Source organism: Penaeus vannamei, chromosome 27 (assembly GCF_042767895.1).
Source record: "Penaeus vannamei isolate JL-2024 chromosome 27, ASM4276789v1, whole genome shotgun sequence".
Lineage (NCBI taxonomy): Eukaryota > Metazoa > Arthropoda > Malacostraca > Decapoda > Penaeidae > Penaeus > Penaeus vannamei.
Genome location: NC_091575.1, coordinates 32,374,364 through 32,381,863, shown reverse-complemented (window position 1 = coordinate 32,381,863; position 7,500 = coordinate 32,374,364). Strand labels below are relative to the sequence as shown.

At 44.1% G+C, this 7,500-nt stretch overlaps 1 protein-coding gene across 8 annotated transcripts in view; it reads right to left on the bottom strand.

Moving 5' to 3' along the window:
* The window catches only part of LOC113804112 (uncharacterized), a 148,662-nt gene that overhangs the window by 94,346 nt on the left and 46,816 nt on the right, over nucleotides 1–7,500 (bottom strand). The window lies entirely within an intron of this gene.

The window sequence follows — 7,500 nt, the reverse complement described above, 5'->3', positions numbered from 1 at the left end:
ACGGACGCACACACACACATACACACACACGCACGCATACATACACACATACACACATACGCACATACACACACACTATCACATACACACACCCACACACGCATGCACACACAGTCATTCATGCAGTTACTCATTCAATTATTCGCATAGAGATCGCATACAGACATATAAACAAACACATGCTCAAACACATGCGCCCTCCCACCCAACCCCACAAACACACAAACATAACATACACACACACATGCCCCCTCCCATAAACATGTGCCCACATCCACATTTCCATCCTGCGACCCACCCAAACACACACACACACACACACACACACACACACACACACACACACACACACACACACACACACACACACACACACACACACACACACACACACACACACACACACACACACACACATACACACAACCCTCATACACAACCCTCACACACAACCCCCCCACAAAAACCCCCCACACACACACAACCACCCCCACCCACACCCACACACACAACCCCCCCAAACACACACTTACACAAACACAAACGCACCCCCCCCTCACACACACACACAACACCCCCCCACACACACACAACCTCCCCCACACACACAACCCCCACACACACACAACCTCCCCCACACACACAACCCCCCACACACACACAACCCCCACCCCCCCACACACAACCCCCCACCCCCACACACACAACCCCCCCCACCCCCACCCCCACCCCCTACACACACAACCCCCCCGACACACCCCACACAAACCCCCCCCACCCCCACACACACACAACCCCCCCCTCCCCCCACACACACAACACCCCCTCCACCCCACACACACAACACCCCCACAACCCCCCCTGCCTCATGCTGCCAGTATTGATCCTCCATAGACGCGTTGCAAGATCGACGTCTGACACACATGTTACACCCCCACAAAGGAAATATAATTGGCCGCTGACTTTGGTGGCTCCAGCGTTAAGGGCCGCTGCTCTGACACGCCTCAGGATCACTTGCCGAATATTTTTGAGACAGTATCTAGTATAGATCGTTCGAGACGTCTTAGGCCGACTTACCGAAGAGTATCTAGTATAGATTGCTCTACTATATCGTAAGGCATTCCTGGGGACCTACGAATCTACGATTTTTTCTACCTCATTCTAAGCTCCATGGCAGAGGATCTGCTGATCTACTATTTTTACTAGCTCATTCTACCCTCCATCAGAAAGTATATACCAATATACTATTTTTCTACCTCTTTATACCCTCTACCGCAGAGGATTACGAATCTACGATTTTTCTACCTTTTTCTACCCTCCACCATAGATCAATCTACGATTGTTTCTACCTCATTCTACCCTTCACCGCAGAGGATCTACCAATCTATTAAACCTTTTTTACCGCAATCTACCGTCAATCACAGCGAATCCACCCAAACTACTAACCCACCTCCATTGCGCTACATCACCACCCAACCCCTTTCTACCTCACCCTACAACCGCCGCAGCCAATCCACCAAACTACCCATCTTTCTCTACCACATTCTAACCCCTAACCACAACCAAAACCACTAACCTACTTTCACTGCACACCGCCCCACCACCGTAGCGAATCCACAAGACTACTAACTACTTTTTTTCTTTATCTCATTTCATCTCCAACCACAGCCAGTCCACCAAAACCACTTACGCCTTTTCGACCGCATTCTACCACCACAACCACAGCCAATCCACCGAATCCACTTATACTTTCCTACCACATCCGATCTACCGCAACCACTAACCACTTTTCGACCCCATTCTACCACCACCAGAACGGAAATTTAACCGCCCAAACCACAATCCACCCAAAAACCACTCACCCACTTCTGCTACCACACTCCACCAACCACTACAACCACAACCAATCCACACACAAAAAAAAAACATTAACCGATTTCTACCGCATATTACCACCATCGGAACAGAAGCCTATAACCGCCCAACCACAGTCTAACCAGACCCACTTCCACTTCCACCACCAAAACCACCAACCCACTTCCACAGCACTCAAAACCACCACCGCAAGCTACCCACCAATTCACTGACCCCTTTCATCCACGTGCTCCACCCACCGTCGCCACCACGATCCACCTGAACCAATCCACTGATCCACATCCAATTAGCATCCAGCAGCAATCTTCCACTACCACCGCCACCTCTACAATCCAAAAGAACCGTTTCACTCCCTCCTTCCGTCACCAGAACCATTCCACTCTCCCCTCCCCTACCACCATCACCACCACCAGAACCATTCCACCCCCCACCTCCTTACCACTACCAGAACCACACCCCCACCCCCCTACCACTACCATAACCACACACCCCTACCACCGCCACAACCACACACACCCCTACCACCACCATAACCACACACCCCTACCACCATAACCACTCCCCCCTCCTACCACCACAACCCCCCCCTACCACCATCACAACCACTCCCCCCTCCTACCACTACCACAACCACACACACCCTATCACCACCACCAGATCCATTCCACCCCCCACCCCCTACTACCACCAGAACCATTCCACACTTCCCTTCCACCACCACAACCATTCCACGCTCCCCCTACCCCCTCCCCTTCCCCCTACCACCACCACAACCCCCCTACCACCACAACCATTCCACACTCCCCCTACCCACTTCCCCACTCCCCCTCCCCCACCCCACCGACCCACCCCCAGTCCTCCCACCCAAGTGCGAGTTAATAAAGGGCCCCCTCCTACCACCACCACAACCCCCCCTCCTACTACCACCACCAGAACCACACACACCCCTACCCCCCCCCCCCTTTTAACCCCACCAGAACCATTCCACACTTCCCTTCCACCACCACAACCATTCCATACACTCCCCCCCTCCCCCTCCCCCACCCACCCCCCTACCCCCTCTCCTCCACCCCCATACCCCCCAGTCCCCTCTCCCCCTTCCCCACCCCCAGTCCTCCCCCCACCCCAGTGCGAGTTAATCAAGGGCCCCCGTATCCTAACTGCTCGGTATCCGCGGGCCTTGCCGTGGGTCCTTCTCCCTTCTCCTTTTGCTTGTTGAATTCGGTCGTTCTTCTAAAACCACTTGTTTTGTTTTTTTGTTTTGTTTGTTTTTCTAGTTTACTTATTTATTGGTTTATCTTTATTTGTTGTTACGCGTTCGGTTTTGTTCGTTTTATTTACGGTGTGGGTGTTCGTTTCGTATGATCTGTTGGTGTTGTAGATTAGCTTAATGAAAAAGGAAGGGTGAGAAGCGTATTTTTAAGCGTCTTCCGTAAGTGAAACAAACAGATAAGTAAAAATGATACCCGGGCTTCCTCTCTCCTCCTATGCCCTCCTTTCGGCTTCCCGCATTTCCTCTTTTTCTCTTGTCTCATGACCTCTTCCTCTTCCTCTTCCTGTTTTTCCTTCCTCTTTCTACTCCTCTTCCTTTTCCTCTCTGCCTTTCACTTCCTCTTACTTTCCCTCTTCCTTTTCATCTCCCTCTACCTCTTCCCCACCCTTTACCTTTCTCTCTTCCTCTCCTTTTCCCTCTCCCTCTCCCCCTCTGTCTTCCTCGTTTTCATGACTCCTTCCGCCCTCCCCCTCCCTCTTGCCCTCCCCCTCCCCCTTCCCGCTACCTCTCCTCCTCCTCCTCCATCTCCCCCTCCTCTTCTCCTCCTCCCCTTCTCCATCTCCCCCTCCCCTCCTCCATCTCTCCCTCTCCCACCCTCCCTCTCTCCCTCTCCCCCTCCCTACTCTCCCCCTCCTCTCTCCCTCCTCACTCCCCCTTCCCTCTCTCCCTTCCCTCTCCCTTCCCCCCCCCCTCTCCCCTCTCCCTTCACTCCCTCTCTCTCTCCCTCCTCTTACCCTCTTACCCTTCCTCCCCCTTCCCTCTCCTACTCCCTTCCCCCTCTCCCTCTCACTCTCCCACCCTCCCTCTCCCACCCTCCCACTCTCATGACGAGGAACCCAATAAACGTCTATGCATAAATCCGCCGCGTTTATCCGGAAAGAGTCTTTGGCGTTTTTAGAATTAATTCAGACTCGAATTCCACCGCGACGAGATTTTCGTGAAATTGGCGGGAAATTTCAGACTCGAATTCCACCCCGACGAGATTTTCGTGAAATTGGCGGGAAAATGAGGTCATATTAGATTTATTTGTTTTATGATTAAGGTCCATTTTTTTTCTTCTAGAAAAGTTTGGTATAAAATGCATGAAGTGTACGGATTTCTAAATTAGATTTTTTGAAAATTGTTTAGTCATGTTTTCATAATTTAAGGGGCGAGCGTGGAAGGGAGGGAAGGATGAAGCAATGAGAGAGAGAGAGAGAGAGAGAGAGAGAGAGAGAGAGAGAGAGAGAGAGAGAGAGAGAGAGAGAGAGAGAGAGAGAGAGAGAGAGAGAGAGAGAGGGAGAGAGAGAGAGAGAGAGAGAGAGAGAGAGAGAGAGAGAGAGAGAGAGAAAGTGAAAGAGAAAAGAGAAAGAAAGAAAGAGAGAGAAAGAGAAAGAAAGAGACAGACAGAGACCGAAACCTAAAACAAAAACAGAGACAGAAACAGACAGACAGACATAGACAGACAGACAGAAAACACACCCCTAGCATATCAAATTCTACCACCCCGTATCGCAACACTCCACCGGCCGGACAAGGGACACTCCACCATTGGAATCTGATTCTTCTTAAATGAAAATGGACGCTTCGAACAGACTAAAAAGGAGAATCAATCAAATGCGTTTTTTTTTCTCTTTTTTTTCTTTCATTAAAATTAAATGGCAGAAATTTTCTCTCCCGGTGCTCTCATGTTTTACTTTTTTTTCCTTCTTCCTCCTCCGCTCTCCCTCCCTCTCCCTCTCCTTCTACCTCGTCCTCCTGAGCTCTTCCTCCATCCCTCCCCCTCCCTCTCCCTCTCCCTCTCCTCCTCCCCCTCCCTCTCCCTTCCCCCCTTATCCCTCTCCCTCTCCTCCTCCCCCTCCCTCTCTTCCCCCCCCTATCCCTCTCCCTCTCTTCCTCCCCCTCCCTTTTCCACCCTATCCCCCTCCCTCTCCCTTTTCCCCTCCCTCTCCCTCTCCCTCTCCTCCTCCCTCTCCCTCTCCTCCTCCCTCCCCCTCTCCTTCTCCCTCTCCCTCTCTCTCTCCCCGTCCTCTCATGTTTCCACATCCCCTTCTGTAATCTTCCTCATGGAAAAATAAGAATATGAAATCACTGATTCCTAAAACCAACGAAAATAAGAATATGAAGACACTAATTTATAAAAACAACGAACATAAGAATATGAAGACACTGGTTCTTAAAACCAACGAAAATAAGAATATCAAGACATCAGTTCATAAAAACAACGAACATAAGAATATGAAGACACTAATTCCTAAAAACAACGAAAATAAGAATATCGAGACACCAATTCATAAAACTAACGATAATAAAAATATCAAGACACCAATTCATAAAAACAACGAACATAATAATATGAAGACACTGATTCATAAAAAAACAAAAATAAGAATATCAAGACACTAATTTATAAAACCAACGAAAATAAGAATATGAAGACACTGATTCATAAAAAAACAACGAAAATAAAAATATCAAGACACTGATTCATAAAAAACAACAACGAAAATAAGAATATCGAGACACTAATTCATAAAACCAACGATAATAAATTCCTAAAAACAACGAACATAAATATATGAAGACACTAATTTATAAAAAAACAACGAACATAAGAATTTCAAGACACCAATTCATAAAAACACCGAACATAAGAATATGAAGACACTGATTCATAAAAAAACAACGAAAATAAAAATATCGAGACACTAATTTATAAGAACAACGAAAATAAGATTATCAATACACTAATTCCTAAAACCAACGAAAATAAAAATATGAAGACACTGATTCATAAAAAAACAAACGAAAATAAGAATATCAAGACATCAGTTCATAAAAACAACGAACATAAGAATATGAAGACACTAATTTATAAAAAAAAAAACAAAGAAAATAAAAATATCAATACACTTATTCCTAAAAACAACGAAAATAAAAATATCGAGACACTATTTCCTAAAACCAACGAAAATAAGAATATGAAGACACTGATTCATAAAACTAACAAACATAAGAATATGAAGACACTGATTCATAAAAAAAACAACGAACATAAGAATATGAAGACACCAATTCATAAAACCAACAAAAATAAGAATATCAAAACACCAATTCATAAAAACAACGAACATAAGAATATGAAGACACTGATTCATAAAAACAACGAACATAAGAATATGAAGACACTAATTTATAAAAACAACGAAAATAAGAATATCGAGACACCAATTCATAAAAAAAAATAAGGTGTTTCTCTCCAAGGAAGTTCGCTCAGAGAAACTCATCTTTAATTGCTCGAAGCAGCGATTAGAGTTATAAGAATAAACAATGAAGTCGAGACAATGAAAATATTAAACAAAAATATAATAATAATATATAATAAATAATATAATAATAATAATATAATAATAATATAATAATAATATATAAGTATAAACAAGGAAGTCGAGACAATGAAAACATGAGACAATAGAAACAAAAACAATAAAAATATCGATACGAAACAATGAATATGGTAACAGGGACCGATGAAAACAGTGAACGAATGATTATAATAGTGATCAATGAAGAATAGGAAGTAGTTAGATCAATGAAGAATAGAAAGTAGTATATTTAGTAATGGAAATAATAACCAACGAAGACGATGAATTGTGAAAACGGTAAATAATAGTGAAAATAGTGATACGAAGACGAAGAACTACAACCTTAAACAATAGTGAGGATAATGCCATGAAGACGAAGAATTGTGAAAACTGTAAACAATAATGAAGATAGTGAATCACATCAAACAGCAATACAATTACGACAGTCATTAATTGACTCGTGCCTGCAATTACTGTCGACATGAAGATAAAAAAAAATCCTTCTTTCAAGACCTTCTCTTTTAATCACCAAATCATCAGTATCTCAAAACACGAACAATAGCGGAAAATGAATGATAACTTTTTTTTTATTTTCACATCATGAATACATCAAAACACGGAGGGTAAAAAAACTAGAAAAAATACACATAATATAATTTTTTTCACATCATGAATACATCAAAACACGGAGGAAAAAAAGAAAAAATACACATAATAGTTTTTTTTCACATCATGAATACATCAAAACACGGAGGGAAAAAACTAGAAAAAAATACACATAATAACAAAGTAAATCCAAACACTGTAATAAAAAAAAGATGGAAAAGACACACAACGAACAACGTCACAACAAAAATCACATTCATATCCAAGCAGATCACATATCACTCGTGTTGATTCTATACAAGATAAGAACAAAAATCAAAAGCATCATTCTCCCTTCCAGGAATTCATAACTCTGGAATTAAACTGAAAAAACACGGACTCCAGCCAATAACACAAAGTCCT